This window comes from Lytechinus variegatus, chromosome 15 (assembly GCF_018143015.1).
Source record: "Lytechinus variegatus isolate NC3 chromosome 15, Lvar_3.0, whole genome shotgun sequence".
Taxonomy (NCBI): Eukaryota; Metazoa; Echinodermata; class Echinoidea; order Temnopleuroida; family Toxopneustidae; genus Lytechinus; species Lytechinus variegatus.
The window spans coordinates 24,660,287-24,678,260 of NC_054754.1; the positions used below are offsets into that span (position 1 = coordinate 24,660,287).

Genomic DNA, 17,974 nt, shown 5'->3' on the forward strand with positions numbered 1-17,974 from the left:
TCAATTCAATAAATTTAGTGATTCAATAAATATCTACTTTTATTTGTCAATGAGTGAAAATACCTGTATTTCTATTTAGAATGACAAAAAGCAATTTATCAATTCAATATCATCAAAAACTTTAGCAATATGGTTGTTAGGCCCTCCAAATTGTTGATATTTTGATGAAAAAGCCGTTTCTGCTGCAATATTTGACGCAACTCAAATAGATCAAATATTGTCGCAGAAATTGTCATTTGCCCCTGAAAGTATCTGCGGCAAATATTTGACGCAGCTCAAATAGCTGCATCAAATATTGCCGCAGAAATTGTCATTTGCCGCTGTTTTGAGATTTGCCGCAGAAAATGGGAGTTGCCGCTGCGGCAAATGTTTTATGAAACGGGCCCCAGGTCAATCAAAATATTTTCGAATTCGTGCTGGTGAGCAACACGTTCACTCCCAGCGATAGGGACTTGTTTAAAAATGGCATAGGAAATATGCATTTTCTAAGTATGGTAAACTCATAGTAGAATTTAGGTGTTGCAAGAATTAAATTGTGAATGAACTGTATTGGTAGGTAAGACATGCGTAGAGGATTATTTGTCTTTATCCATTTCTATTTTCCACATTTTTCTTTTGTTTGACTTTATTTTCTAGGGGAAGCCCCACTCCCCCATTCCTGTGGATGCCAATTGGTTGGGGGCTTGGAATAGTGCAAGTTAAAAGGGTGAACCTGAACTTTATAGATATCAAGAGAGAAAGAATTGGAAAGTTAAAATGAATAAAAAGAAAGATGGAGAGAGTGAGAAAGATGGTGGACTTTCAAGGGGCATTAAAAAATCTCATATTAAAACATCATTTTTGTTTTTGTAATTATTCTATTTACCCAGGGTCAGTCAAAATATTAGCATCCACAGGAGGGTGGGATCCTTCCCGCCTTAAAACTGAAATCTAAAGAAAAGTGTAGAAATGGATAAAAGACAAAGATCCTCTGCGCATGATTTACCAGCAAATGCAGCTCATTCAGAATTTAACTCTTAGAGCACCTAAATTGTACTATAGGCCTACAATATGTGTTTACCATGCTTAGGAAACACATATTTCCTAAGCTATTTTAAAACGAGTCCTACTGCTCGGAAGTGAACAAGTTGCTTCCTTACTCATATTCAAGAACGTTTTGACTAACCTCCTTTTTTAATTGGTTGCTTTGCTCCCTCACATACCCAACAATTTGTTGTCCTCTACATTTCTTCTGCTTGGTCACTTCGCTCCCTCTTACATATTCCTCAAATCTCTTGGCCCCTGCATTTTCCTTCTGTCATTTTGCTCTCTCGCATATATCCCCCCACAAAATTCTGCTCTGTCGCATTCGCTCCCTCGCACATATCCCAAAATTGTTTTGCCCCACCCTGCATTTTTTTTCTGCTGACAGCCATGTCCTGCCCAACCTCTCTCTCCAATACCTTGAAATGATGGGGGGGGGGGTAACTTTAGATATGAGAGTGACCGAACAATTGTAAATCAGTGAAATATTTGACTTTTCTTTTGATTAGTTAATATTTTCTGTGAGAGTGATTATTGCAAAGGATTATACCCCTTTCTGTACACAAAACATACCAGTATTTTGAGAAATAACAACAGAAAAAAGACCACATTCTTCCTGACTGTTCAAATCCTTAAAAAAATAAAATATGGTAATTTTTACTTTCTCAGGCATTCATCACAGGCTCCCCAATTCCTGTCTCTATTTCTCTATCACCCCCATTCTTAATTCATCTTTTTGTCTCTATCCAACAGCTCATTTATAACTGTGGCCTTGTTCTATCCTACATGTATTCTATTCTTCTGTCAGCTTGCCGTCATTCCTACTTTTCACAAACTTTTTTCTCTTCTGACATTCAAATCAGAATGAATATACTGTAAGACATCTTCAAATTCAATGAATTCATTTTTGTTACATGCCCAGTGATAAACGTTTTCATTGAGCTATTTTAAATAATCAGAATCCACACAGCGTAAATTTTTTGTTGTAAAGTTGTGCAAATCAATGTTTGTCCAAACTTAAAAGCAAGTAATGTATAAGGTAGGACTTCTGTGTGGTTTTCAGCCTCTTCTCCAAGTTTTAATACAGTCCATTATTGTTGTTGACTTCCACTTTACCCCTCTTGGACTTTCTGGTATTCAGTAGGAGTGGTCTTCGAGAAATTAAGGTGCTGAAGACTTTGGCACTGGTGTCTTTGCAGTATCTGGGAGGTTGTTTGCTGAATCGAAAAGTCTTTTGGGAAATACCTTGGTTTGGGTGAATTCTGTAGGAGACGAATTAATAAAAAAATAAGAAAAAAGAATATTGAACAAAAACAGATACAAGAATGAAAAGATAACTATTCAAAGATAATTTTTCAATCAAATATTCGATTATCCATGAAGAACAATATTCGTTTAGAAATCAAACCTTTTGCAGTGACTTGCAACAAGATAATTTTTTTAAAAATATACATGATGATATAAAACCCTATCTAGCCCGGGGGGGGGGGGGCTTAATAAGCTCCCCTCCCCATCCACATTTTTCATGATAAGTCCACAATGAGAAATGAGGTACCATGATTACTTTTTGGTCAATTCTGCAGAGCTTTTGAGACACCCGGATATTCAGTTACGCAACATTTTATGAGTTTATGTCGGACCAAAAATTGCTCAAAAATATTATTTTGTATACACATTTAATCCAATGGAAATTCTATTTTCAGTCATAATTGACAAATTTATCATTATTCTTGCACTTATTGGTTGAAAATAATCAAATCTTTGCTTTTTATAATCAGAATAGTGCCATGAACAGATCCCATTAAAAAAACTATAAAATACATAAGGCCCCAAAACAAAGAAATACATATGGAATTATAGAAACAATAAAATACATAAGATTAGAAATGTCATTTACCATTTATTTTTGAGCAACTTTGTTAGAAATCATAGAATTTCGGGAATTCTTTAGAGATTAACCTTTAAAACAAAGAATTCTCTATTACGCATAAATTAGCATTACTAATTTATTAACAATAAATAATTTATTAACAATAAATTTTAATGAATTCTGTAACCTTTAGTTCCATGCTTGCAGATTACATTGATGTTGATGTGTGCATTGGTTTTCGTTTTGATCAGAGGCAAGATCTGAAGAGGGGGACCAAAAAAGCCCACCTCCCCCTCCCTGGGCTATGCAATCTCAAAGTAGCCCAGGATTATGAGTTAAACCAAATTTTAAAAAATATATTTATTTAGTAGTTTACTGTAAATACACAGTATAGGCCCCGGTCCATGGTTATCCTCCTGATTAGGATAATTTTCATCTCTATTTTGCTACTGAAAATTGAATAATTAAAGCAATGTTCTATCAAAACAAAGGTAGATAAAACAGAATATATATTTCTTTAGAACGCATGTATGATATAGATCCACTGTACCTTCTGAAGACGAGGCGGGAAATCAAATATGGTTGGGACAGCATCCTGTTTAAGACGTATCGTCTGCCCAGGTCAAAGCAAGCATCTTCAAAATGATCAGAACAGAGTACAGAGCTCTTGGAGGAATTCAATGAAGCTCGCTTCATATTGACCATCCTTACTGTGTTACAGTTCCGGTCTTGGTACCGGTTCAGTCCAATGGCTGAATGGGAATCTGCAGCAAATGTAAACACATGTCATAGAATCAATTACACATAATTAAGAAAGTTTGACGTGTCCAAAGGAAACAGATGCCCCCGCAGAATTGTAGTACAAAATGTTTTTTTATTGTTTTATGATGCAATTTTCTGTAAATCAATTAAACTATACACTAAATAAAATAAGATTTCAGTTCTTGATGTTTTAATAAGAGATTACCACAATTTTGTTTATGAATTTTGAACAGAAAAGTTGATATTTCCCCCCAATTACTAAATCATGGAAATTGAATGCCTACAAAAAAAAACACTTTATAAGTAATATGACATTTCATTCCTAATACATGATTATATACGTGTTGTCCCTAGGTGTCCTGAGTCTTGTCAATCGAGGGGGGGGGGGCGAGGAGAATTTGCACAATGGAAAAATTGATATACATTGGGTTTCAAAGCTTAATTTCATTTCGGGTAAATCAATATGCTTTATTTCATTTGAATCAATTATACCAATTTTAGGGCATAAAATACAAATTCAATTCAAACCTATAAATATAGCCCTTGAACTACTTATTTTTTTAATTCAGGAATTCTGATCAAATGTATATTAAAAACAATCAGTAGGCCTATATAATGTTTTTAACCCTTATGAGACTGGGGGCTGATTTACCCCCTTGTCATATTTTGCAATAAATCCACTGCACAATTTTTTTTACCGCATCACTCACAGACTTACAGCATCACTCACTTTTTCGAGTCTCGCGCAACTTTTGAGACCAAAATTGCGACCCCCTGGTATGTGCTTTCGAAATTACACAACATTTTGGAAGTGCATGCAGACCAAAAGTTGCTGGAAAAATGTGAATTTGCGTACAAATCTATGGAAATAGTGTTTTTAGCCATAATTCATAAATGTGCCATTATATTTCCTTTTACTGATTAAAATCAATTAATTTCAACTTTTTTACGGTCAAATATGGTCCCCGACTATTTCCATTGAAACAACAATAAACACATAAGAAAATAAGTGTGATGTTGAAATATATTGAGTCTGTGAACCAAAAGTGATCATTTCAGGGGCATTATTTAGTTAATTAGAGCAAACTTTTGATTTTACGCGTAAATTAGCAATGAGATTTAGGCAAAATTTGATTATAGTTTTTTAGAATATACCATGGGTAATGCGTTTGCCAATCATCGCTGTGATCCCATGATTGACTGCCCAGATCATAAAGCCCCCCCCCCCAGTCTTCTTAGGAAATGAAATAGCCCAGTCTATGTAGGTTACTGGTAATGTTTTTTTTTTTACTTTTTCATTTTTCTTATGTACAGATTTTCAAATTTATTACTAATAGAAATTTTCAGCAATTTCTGAAAATAATGATACAGATACAAATTTTGGCAATGACTCACATTGAGTTGTACATGAAATCAAGTTTTTAAGCAATTCGGGATCTGATAATATGCACTTGTGTATATCATAACTGCGTAACCATGCATGCATTCCAAAAATAGTCTTGAATGTTGTGTGGCCCTGCCATGTTTACGAATTTATTGTAGATAAAAGTGAGCTAATCACATAGATTTGTTTGTTAAAATGATATTCTTAATATTGATTGCTGTGCAAGATTGAACAGGGAGAAGAGGAACATGACAAAGCAATCAAGAAAGAGTAAAGGGGGAAGAGAAAGAGGATTTATTTATAACACACAAGTAAAAAAAATGTGTTTTAAAACACACTGGTTAAAACGTGCCAACCCGGGCCCCAGTTAACGCGATCAGAAATCCATTCAATATGATTGAACTTAATATCATGCAGAAATCAATACGCATATAAATATAATCAAAAAAATAAATTTTGAACCAACTTGCATAATGAGCTGTGAACTTAGCCTGTATTTTGGTGACATCTACCTACACACCAAATTTTTTTAAATCCATTGAATGTTTTTCAAGTTATTGCGCGGAAACCAAGGGGGGGGGGCTGACAGGGGCAACACTTAATGCCCCCTCCGGGCTTCATCTGCAGGGGCATAAAAACTCTAGGCCTACTCATCAGCAGGGGCCCGTTTCTCAACACCTGGACAAGTTAGTCCTATTTATCTACCAAACACAGAATTAGTTCCAAAATTACCCAAAAGGATTAACTAGAATCCATTAATATCATATTGATACTATTGGTGGAAAGTACATACCAGACGTAGCCTTAGTCACAAAATAGCAAATTTTCCAAAAGTTGCAAAAAATAGAGGCAAAATATGCTTAAAAAGTACTTAAACATGCAGACATGGGCATTAAATTTCTGAGGAAATGAAATTAACACTAATTCATATCATGATAAAAAAAATCACATGTAAGTGGACATTGAGATATTTATCCCAAGATATAAAATTTGAATAGTTTACGTAAGTAAACCATAAGGCTTTCTTCCTAACATGATGGTTTCTAGTGTTGCTGTTGGATGTTTGTGGTCTATATCATGGTTGTTCCACTTTATATGTTTGTCATTTTGCCTCCGACGAAGATTCTGCTAGGATCGAAAGCTTAGGCCCCTTTTGACTCTCTAATTTACTCCATTGGCTCTTTTTTTTTTTAGATAAGCAGTTTTCAGCAGCTTCTTTTTGCCTTTAACATGATGATAATCAAACAGATTTTCAGGATTCCAAACATCATCAAAAAATATATTATCATGGATTGTTAAACTCTTTAGATACCTAAACGCACAATTTTATGAATGCTATGCGTATATTAGAGGAAGAATTTATTAAAATTTTGATAAGGGTCTGAAAACGAGTCCAATTATGGATGACCTGAAGTGGTAGAATCTTTGTCAATTCAATTATTTTACTACCTTAAATTAACACTTGTTATAATTTCTGTGCATTACAATTACTATTGAATGATTTATCCCACTTGTTTGCTATATAATTCATTTTTCTTTAAATTATTACGTAATAAAATTTTCAAATTTCGAGGCTCATTTGAATGTCACAGTCTATCCACATGATATCACTACATAAAGGACAAGTCCACTCCAACAAAAACTTTATTTGAATAAAAAGAGAAAAATTCAACAACCATAACACTGAAAATTTCATCAAAATTGCATGTAAAATAAGAAAGTTATGGCATTCTAAAGTTTCGCTTCATTTCACAAAACAGTTATGCACATCTCGGTCGATATGCAAATGAGAAACTGATGACATCACTCACTATTTCTTTTGTAATCTATTATATGAAATATGAATTATTTTTATTTCTCGTCATTGTCATGTGAAATGAAGTGTCATTCCTCCCTGAACACGTGGAATTACATTATTTTAACATTTTGTGCTTCAGGCAAGGAGGTCCTAATTGTCAAATTTGTAAAAAATGAAATATTGTATAATTCAAACAATAAAAAAACAAAAGAAATAGTGAGTGACATCATCGACTCTCTCATTTGAATGTAACTGGCTCGTTAATATAACTATTTTGTTCAAAATAAGCGAAACTTTGAAATGTCATTAATTTATTATTTTACATCCGATTTTGATGAAATTTTCAGCATTGTGCTTGTCTGGTCTTTCTCCATTGATTCAAATCAACATTTTTTATGAGGTGGACTTGACCCTTAAGAAAGAAGTAAGTTATGACAGGTTTGGAGATGTCATAACTATTTGGTCAAGTTGTCCCCGATCTTGGCAAAGAGGGATTCGTGAAACAGTTCGCTAACAGGTAGCTAACTATTTCCAATTTAGTTAAGAAGTTAGAAGACTTAACGGTGTTGAGAAACGGGCCCCAGTCTACGCAAGCAGAACCAAACAGAATCAGTTTGCCACACTCAAATTCCCAATTTGCACTCGCATCAATTATTTAGTTACGTACCTATCATTTTATGATCTAGTGCATAGAACAAATGACCATTTTTTTTAGGTCGGAATGTCAACAATTTTCAGCTCGTGCTTCGCATTCCCATTATTGAAATATGTACCATCCTCATGGTTAAACAGTCCTTAACAGGATCATGCTAGAACACTTATTAAAAATTATGTTCGTGCTTGGCATTCTCAGTAATTATCTAGAACACACACATCTTGTTCAGGATCACAAACGGTGCCTAGAATGTTAAATTTTCAGGACAAAATACATCCTAAATACATATATAAAAGTTCCAAAAAAAGTAAGAAAAAAAATTGCTTGCCTTTGCACTTTTTATATAAGGCCTACGTGATTATTTCATATTGATGTTATTTTATAAGAAACCAACTCGCATATTTAATGACCCAGTGTAGTGGTCCACCCGGATACCCCCAACCAGTAATTGGGAGGAGATACCTGCGGGTCACAGTTCTGTGTGCGCACCCTTGTAGGCGACCCAGATTGGCTGGCTCCTCCAATACGCCTTGGAATGTCTTTAACAGATATATGGCACTATATAAATGCTGTGCATCATCATCTACCAACACACCCAAATTTTAAAAAATCTGATGACTTTTGATAAGATATCGTGAGGAATCCAACTCGCATATTTAATGAGCTGTGATCTTTGACCAGCATATTCCGAATTCGAACTTAGCCTGTATTGGTATCATCTACCTACACACCCAAATTTGTTCAAATAAGTAGAATATTTCATAACTCATAAAAAAGACATTATCATGCGGAAACTAAATTGCATATTTAATGTGTTTTGACCTGCCGACTCCAAATTCAAACTTGGCCTGTACTATCAGAGGGTCGTGTGTTCGAATCCCGCCATGGACTAGCGTCCTTTGGCAAGGGTTAATCCACTTTGCCACTCTCCACCAGGTGTTAAATGGGTACCTGGTAGGATGTGAAAGCCTATGTATAATGTAGTATGCCTAGCAATTGAGTCTTGGAACTCTTGTTGGAGTGCTCCCCAGGGAGTGGAGAAGGTGCATACATTGTACGCAGGCATACAAGGTTCTGATGACCGTGGTAATACTGAGTCTGGAAAGCGCTTAGTCTCTTAGAGACGTCGTTCCGATGCATTAAGCGCTATATAAATATGTGGAATATTATTATTATTATTACTATGGTGTCATCCACTCCTATGGTGTCACCCACTCCAAGCTGTGGGGAAGTTACACATTGATGCAGAGGTTCGAGCCCTGATCACGTCTTTCGGATTGTGACATTAAAGGTCGGTCCCAGACGTAAATAATCAAACCTGATTGATATACGTCTGTCAAAAACTCAAAATACACACACACACTCCTAGTACCAATGATTAATGTTAATGTTTGGACCTCATAGGCGACATTACCCAAAATATGGGTTGCCGGTTGGACAATGCTGTTCTGAATCTGATTTCAAACTCAAGACTTTGGTAAATGTACGCCTTAATACAAATTGGAGTTATGCGATATGACTTTCATTTGGTGGGAAGACATTTAATACTTTATAAAATTAGTTGAAATTAAAATGGATTATATTAATGCTCACTGTTGGTGAGCATTTCTACACGATCCCCCTATTGAGATTTATAGTAAATATTTTGGAATTATATTAGTTATGCGACCCCTCCCTCATGATGATCACAGCATTATTTGTAATGGGGATATATTTCGTTCATATTCTTGTCTCTTCTTTCTCTTTTTAGCCTTTTTTTTGCTTGTTAAAACCTTTTCATTTTTTTTTGGGGGGGGGCTTGCCAAATTTTATGTGGGTCAAAATTACATTCATTTTTTTAGTGACAATCTTATTTTTCATTTGTCAAATTTTACGCAAGACAAAATTACCTTCGATCATAATTACAGTTAAAACCTTTTTTTAATTTTAATTTTTTTTTTGGGGGGTTGCCAAATATAACATGGACAAAATGACTTTCCCTTTTCTTATTTATTTTTTTGGGGGGAGCTTGCCGAATATCACGCGAACGAAATGACTTTCATTTTTAGTGACCATCACTTTACGTGAGACAAAATGACCGTTTTTTTTTAAGTGAGAACCTTTTTTGGGAGTTGTCTAATTGTACTTGAGAAAATTCACCCCACCCCCCCCCTACTTTGGAAAATCTTGGATTTACCTCTAGTTTTAATCATGATTAACCCTAAATAGACTGGGCTATTTCGATGCCTAAGAAGACTGGGGAGGGGGGCTGATTCAGCGCCCCCTTATGATCTCGGACGTCGATTGCGCGATCGCGACGAAAATTGGCACACATTACCCATGGCATAATCTACCAAATTATCACATCAAATTATGCAAAAAATCTCATGTTTCATTAATTATGCTAATTTTTGCGTAAAATCATTAGTTTGCTCTAATTAATAAAATAATGCCCCTGAAATGCTAATTTTTGTTTCACCTACTCTAGATAGGCATCTGATCAAATTTATTTTAAAAAATTTCAACATCATGTTTATTTTCTTATGTATTCTATTGTTTTCTAAATTTCTTATGTATTTCATTGTTTTTCGACTTTGTTTTTCATTGTTTTTTCAATGGAAATTGTCAGGGACTTTATTTTGACCATGAAAAAGATAAAATAAATTGATTTTAAGCAGTAAAAGGAAAAATAATAATACATTTATGAATTTTGGCTAAAAACACTATTTGTATTGGATTTGTACACAAATTCACGTTTTTGAGTAATTTTGGGTCTGCATGCACGAACGAAATGTTGCGTAATTTCGAAAGTGTGTACCCGGGGGTCACAATTTTGGTCTCAAAAGTTGTGCGAGACTTGAAAGTAAAAAGTCAGCGAGCAACGCGGTCAAAAAGATTTGCGCGGCGGATTTATCACGAAAAATGTCGAGGGGGGGGCTGATTCAGTCTTTTTAGGGTTAAGATCATGCGTATACCACGGCAGAGGCGTAAACCGCTGCAGGGGCATGCAGGCTGGCCCTTGATCCCTAGTGGATTTCACCGGAAAAAAAATCCAGATAAGAGAAAAGGAAAGAAAGAAAGAAAGAGAGAGGGGGGGGAGAAAGGGAAGACTGGGAAATAAACGAAAAGGTCCCCCCCAAAAAAAAGGAGGAAAAGAGAGAAGAAAAAGCGAAATCATTAAAGGGGTGTATATTATAACTTCATTTATAATTGTTTTTCCTTCTTTTATGGGGGGGGTCAAAAAAATAAAAACCTTAACGAAATGTTTTTCTATAATTACATTTAGGTCTACACTCGCGATTTAATAAAAAATAGTAGCCATCTATATACAAATGATGCGTTAGAGTGGGTCAGTAGGAACTCTGTGTATGGTAGGGGGTCCTAAAGCTGCGCGGGTCCTAAAGCTACGCACCACTCATCGCGCATGCAGTTTTTAATGACAAATGCGCACTTTGTGTGGAATTGTGACTGCAGAGTGACGAACGATTCCTATTCAATTTTTTATACAGAGGCTGCAGTAAATCTCTAAATGCAGAGAACACCACAACTGTTTTGAATTTTGAGCTATATTCTCTTTAATTTCATATTATCCTATAATAGTATGAACATATTTTAGAAATTGAGGCACAGGAAATTCTATTTTTCTGCATGATAAATCGAGTGCGTAGCTTTAGGACCCTTCTAACAATGGGCGGCGAATTCAAGAGGTGTTCGGAAAACACGGCGGGATTTTCGTATTAGTGAGTTTTGTGATAATTTGTTCTTGCTTAATGATCTTTAGAATATTTGCCACAAGTTAGCGACAGATAATTTGTTCAAATATTAAAATTGGCATAGTTTCTATCGTTTGTAAACAAAGTGCGTAGCTTTAGGTCCCCCCATCATACAAGGTAACCACATGCACACAGTTCCACTGACCCACGAAAGAAACCCATGCATCATCTGTTTTATAGAATGGAATTTTTTTTTAATAAACCACAAAAATTAATGATTTACTGGATGCATGATAATTTCATGCGTCGGGTAAATCTAATTTACCGGACACATGATTTTTTTACCGGACGCATGATTTATTTACTGGACGCATGATTTATTTACCGGATCGATGCATGAAAATTCCAAAATCTAATGCAGAGCGCAGACACTTTGATAACCCTGGACAACATAAATATGGGCTTAACTGGATAATGTTGCCACAAAGATATTGTTATACCCAAAATGCCAGATACAGCTTTGCATTGACTATATCTTGAGCAGTTGAGGCAGCCTCCGACCTCCAATACATGTAGCTGTGTGTGTGTATGCGGGCCGCGCGGGGGCCAGCGCCTGCCTGGGCCTGCAGTGGATATTTCGCTGTGCACAGCCAGCCCAGGGCAGTATAGATCTAACGTTAGATCGTACATGTATGTCTGGACTTCTCAACTAACGAGTATGTGGGCAGTTTTAATCCCAATGACAATTACGGTACCGTATTTGTACTTACAGATCATTTTGCATCCTTTGATTCATTCTGCTTTGATCGAAATTCAAATTTTGACGTAAACAAGCGACGGTAACAGTACATGCGCGATGACATCACAATGACCTTTTCGGACGATTGCTTGTTTACAGTGGATATCGTTGCGTTTTGATTATCGGGATATCGTTCATGCAGCCCAGTAAAATTTTTGCATTGCTCTCAACCAATCAGATTGCAGGGATTTTCTCATCCATTACAACTATAAAAAGTTTTAAAATTGCTAAAGATCCAGAGATATCAAAACCCACCTGCTGATTTAGCACTGGGGTACACAAGCCAGGGTTATGCCCAGTGCATGCCCCCCGAATGTTCTACGTACAACCAAGATATAAAAAAATGAAGGGAATTAAAGAAACCAAAATTAGGAAAAGTGTAAGGTAAGATATCTGTCTCAAATTTAGATTTGCACGAAAGGTTTTTTCTCGCTTGCTTCATTCGCTTGGAACATATAAAGCAACTTTATTCCCACGTGCCATATGTTTCGGCCTCTTTCTTTCTACTATTTCATTTTTTTTACTCATCATGCTCCTGCCACACAGGGGTTTGCCCTAATGCATGAACAATCATTAAAAAATATCATTTTTCATGTGACTGGGAATTTTTTGCTCTACCCCTCCCCCCTCCTCGATCCCTGTATCGATTTGACTTGACATGGGCCTATACCTGATGTATTCTGCTTCAATATAAAATCATAACGGATAGAACGCCTTGAATACAGGCCAAACAGCCTAACGACACACACACACACACATTGCCGTGTCACGTGACAATCAGTATTAAACGAGGATGTGTACAACCCTATGGCGACAAGGCTAGTCGCAAAAGTTGAGCAAGTTCTGGACGAATAGGCTTCAATACCCCAAGAAAAGAAGTAGTATCTAGGGACTAATTAAAAATAGTTTTCTTAATGGAGTTCCATGTTAAAATCTAGTAATTTAAGTCCAACTTTTAATTCGCGTGCACTCACTTTTTTAACACAGGAATTAATAGGCACGGTGCCTAGAGTGTCATCTACCAACACACCTAAATTTAAAAAAAAAACAATCAAATATATTTCAATTTATTGCACTGAAACCAAGTGGGGGTGGGGGGGGAGGCAGGCAAATCAATGGACAGGTGGAACGCTTAATGCCCCCTCCGGACTTTGTCTGCGAGAGCATAATTACAGAGGAGCTGAATTTGAAGAGGGCCTGAATCAAGACTGAAACATCGCAATACGTGTAAGTGGAGTAGGCTAGGGCACTCACACTAGTACGAGGCCGGGGGGGGGGGGCACTCAGTATATAATGCATAGTGGGTATGTGCCGCGGAGGGGACCCCCATTTTTACACCCAAATTTCCGTTCCAAGCCAAGGCATAGCATTTTTGTCTTATTGAGAAAAAAACAAAGAAAGCTGCTCCAAGGCAAAGCATTTTGTTCTCATCTAGAAAAAAGAAGAAATTCGCTCCAAAGCTTCGCATATTTTTCGTTACGCCATTCCGGTCGCATTGATCTGCTGCAATTTTGGTGAAAAGCGGCCACAGAGCGCTGTCCGACCATCGTCTCTGAGCGAGCGCACCGGCAGAGGCTGCGCTAGCTGCATCACGGATGCCCGTTCCATAGCCTATAGGGATGCATACGCACGTACTCACACGCTGGCGATCGATCCGTTCCAACTTCCAAGGACCCCCATTTCACAAAATTTTAGTTCCAAACCCCGTTCCGAGGACCCTCCTTTTTACAATACTCCCGCTCCAAGCCCAAGGCCCCGTTTTTGTCTCTCCTGCGGCACATCCCCACCACTTTTTTGTTCAAGTGCCCCGGCCCCGGGGTATGAGGTTAGTGAGGCTGGGTAAACTTGCGCCAAGTTGCGGCCAAGCCCGCCCAACATGCCCAAACTGTTGAATAAATTTGTTATTTCAAATTAAAAAAAAATATATTTGTCATCTGATTTCAATGAAATTTTCAGCATTTTGCTCTGTATGAATTTTACATTATTTGCTAAGTTCTAGGCCAAAATATCTTCAGCCTGTATAATTCCTCACCATTTTAGGTGTGCAGAAAAGACCAATCCCCCCCCCCTTTGTCTGACTACAGTACACAAACTTGAATACATGGGACTATAATTTTTACAGTACACAGCTTCTTGCAAATGAAAGTAGCAGGTATGGCAACCACTACGATTTCCCATTTTGTTTTCAACGTAATTCAAACATAGCTGAACTTACGAATGCAATGTCCGTCCACATTCTACTAATTAGAGAAGTTGTTTGCAGCTCTTGTTGGCATGAATAACCATGATAACGTGAAATCTAAGCTAAACAGGAAAGGTTCACCAACATGCCGACCTGTAAGTGTGACCGTCCGCGGGGCGGCGCCGGATATCGATCGATCGAAGATCGGCTTGAGCAAGGTGCAGCCAATCAGCGACGATCTCATATACCCTGCCAGAAAGAGGAGACAGAATTATTTTACATGGACGGAATTTTTTGTGATGTGACACAAAATCATTTCGTCGACAGAATTTTTTGTGATGTGACACAAAATCATTTCATCGACGGAATAGATATTCGCATCGCAACGAAATGAATTTTGAGGACGCAATTTTATTCCGTCTCGACGAAATTGATTATAAGTGTGACACAAAATAAATTTCGTATATGAAATCACACTGCATCATGACGAAATGAATTTCGTTGGAGTGAAACACAAATTTTCCTACAGAATTTTCCTTTGAACACTTGGGGTGCCATTTCGTTAGATCAAAATTCATTTCGTGTGTACGAAATAAATTTTGTGGACGAAATTACATTTTGTCTCGACGAAAATTTATTTTGTGTGACAAGAATAATTTCGTATACGAAATAAAATTGCATCATGACGAAATCATTTTCATATGAACAAAAAAACTTTTGTGTACGGAATGGCGTGAATTGGACGGAGTATGGCACGCCAAAAAAAGTTTGTGGACGCAATTACATTTCGTCTAGACGAAATTTTTTTCGTTGAGACAAAATTAATTTTGTGTGACACAAAATAAATTTCGTGTACGAAAATAAAACAGCGTCATGACGAAAAGATTTTCGTCTGAATAAAAACACATTTTGTGTACGGAATTGCTTGAATTGCACAGAATATACTGGCGGACACTTGGCGCCCCATACTTGAGTGCGTCGAGACGACCGTACAGGTGGTGGTGGTGCAGTGGTGGCACGTTGGTACTGGGAAACTGAAGTAAGCATCCAATTTCAATTTCTTAAAAACCACCAAAACGCACAGTTTTCATTCATTTAAAGGAGAATGAAACAATTGGAACAAGATAGCTTGTGTGAAAACAGAAAAATCAAAGAAACAGATCAACGAAAGTTTGAGAAAAATCGGACAAATAATGTGAAAGTTATGAGCATTTGAATATTGCGATCACTAATGCTATGGAGATAGCAAATTGGCAATGCGACAAAGATGTGTGATGTCACTTGTGAACAACTCTCCCCATTACTTTAGTATATATTTCACTAGAATTGCCTCTTTTATCACATCTATCCATAAATCATGTGTTCTGTCTACATGAGGGCATGTAATACATATTTTTAAAAAAAATACATCATGATAAAGAGTTTGTTTCATCATAAGAAAAAGCAAAAAGAGACATTTTGAGGGTATTTTACAGTCCACCAAAGGGAAAGTTGTTCATCAGTGACATCACACATCCTTCGCATTGCCAATGTGAGTATCTCCATAGCATTAGTGATTGCAATATTCAAATGCTTATGACTTTCTCACTATTTGTCCGATTTTTCTCAAACTTTCTTTATTCTTATTCTTTGATTTTTCTGTTTCTACACAAGCCTATTTATTCCAAAAGTTACATTCCCCTTTAATAAATAGTATGCTATCCCCCTGTCTGTCAACCTCTTCAGCGATGGTGCTGTGATGTATACCGGGGCTCTATACTTCGGCCCAATGGCCCTGATCAAATTATCTGATGCAAAAACCGAGGCCCGTCTTCGAAAATGCGATAGCTCATCAATTCCTTTTTGACCACCACCCCCACCACACCGGGCCCGACGCACCACCACATGCATTTTCGATCATTATCATTTTCATCATGATAATCGTTCTTGTCCTCATCGTATGCAGTCATAATGATTACCATCATCATCGTCGTCGTCGTCGTAGTTGTTCTCATCTTATGTAATTATCATCATTACAATCATTACCATCATCATCACCCGGGATCATCGCCACCATCCTGTCCACCACTGACTTGCCACTTGGTTTATACAGTGATCATTTTGCTTATTTCCGTTTGATCACATCCTTCGTGGAATAATTCGCTTGACAACCAGTCGAACTCCAAACCCAAGTTCGGTCTAAGTCTATATTTTATCTTCTTTCAAGTAAGGCTTCTTAATGTCCACTTTTTCAAACACCAATGAGTATATAGTATTTTGTCTTATTTCAGGTATTATAGGCCTAAGGCTTCTTCCAATCCCTTCCAATGTCCACATTTTCAAACAAAATTAGTATACATTTATTATGAATAAGCGAATTATTTATGATTAACCAAATTTTCATTTGACAAAGTACAAAATAATAGGCCTAAGTAGATGAAGTGGAATGGGATCATGCGGGTATTAGGCTTAGACCAAGCCTAGGATCAAACAGTAATGAGACCAAAACAAGATAGACCAAGTTTGCTTACGACGAGCCATGATATGTTTGGCAGTCTGTTAATTGGACCACCTGCTTATATACCCAAATGGATATGTCATCATCATTACAAGTAACGTCAGTACCAGGAGCATCACCGCCGATTCCATCATCTTGAAAATTAATATCAATCATTACCATAATTATAGCGCCATTATCATCAATATTATTTGATCAGTATCATTACATTATCCATCACCATCGTAGTCATTATAATCATAATACTATAGATCAATTCACCACAATAATCATAGTATCACCATCATCATAATCATCGTCATTATAATTCATCATCACCGTCCTATTTATCGTCACCATCATCACCACCTCCATGCATGTACCACCACCATCATCTGGCATTAAGATCATCTTCATCACCATCATCTTCATCATCATCATCAGCAGCAGCAGCAGCAGCAGCAGCATCGTCGTCGTTATCATCATTACCATCATCGTCGTCGTCGTCATTATTACTCATATTCATCGTCACCATCACCACTATCATCAGCATCATCATCATCGTCGTCGTCACTAGCGTACCTAAGGGGGGCAGACTGCCCCCCCCCCTGACGAGTCACAACTGATCCCTGACGAGCCACAAGTGGCCTCCTCCTGTGAACTTGAAGAACTTTTTTTTTTGCTTGTCAATTATTTTTCTGGTACGAAATGTCCTTTATTCGCGGTTGAAGACCCTTTTTTGGCGGACGAAATTGCCCCCCCCCCTTGGAAAATCCTAGGTACGCTACTGGTCGTCGTCATTATTAATTCATCATATTCATCGTCACCACCAGTGTCCATTACCACCATCATCTGGCATCATCATCCTCATCCTCATCATCATCATCAAATTCATCGCCACCATCACCGCCATCATGGCATCATCATCATATCATCATCATCATTCATCGTCATCATCATTATCAATAAAAACAGCAGCAACCTATTTTCTCTTAATCACTGCAGTGATCACTGTTTGCACTGACAGGATTGGCACTAAGTCATTCATTGTAATACTAGTCAGAGGCGATCGTCAAATAATTACGATATCCAGCTCCTTAAGTGGGAGGATGGCAAAGACATTTCTTATTTTTGTCACTATACGATTTATTTTTGTTTTATTCTTATTTAATTGTTGTAAATTCATCTTCTTTATAAGTATTACAATATCTATGTATGATGAGATATCGGTTTCCTTGGAGGGAAACCGAGAAACTGGAATTGGGAGTATATACCGTATATATATACCTGTATACTGTATGCTGTGAGGCGGAGCGGTGAACCGAGGGCAATA

General features: G+C 37.1%; 1 long non-coding RNA gene across 2 annotated transcripts; it reads right to left on the reverse strand.

Annotated features, from left to right (window-relative positions):
* Positions 1–173: 173 nt before the first annotated feature.
* On the reverse strand, positions 174–14,320 carry LOC121428549. 2 transcript variants are annotated; one of them, XR_005971807.1, is made up of 3 exons: positions 14,199–14,320; positions 3,444–3,657; positions 174–2,285 (listed from the first exon to the last, which is right to left on the reverse strand). It is a non-coding gene; the product is annotated as an uncharacterized LOC121428549 (long non-coding RNA). The 2 variants fall into 2 exon arrangements; XR_005971808.1 differs by lacking the exon at positions 14,199–14,320 and adding an exon at positions 11,955–13,025.
* Positions 14,321–17,974: the final 3,654 nt, after the last annotated feature.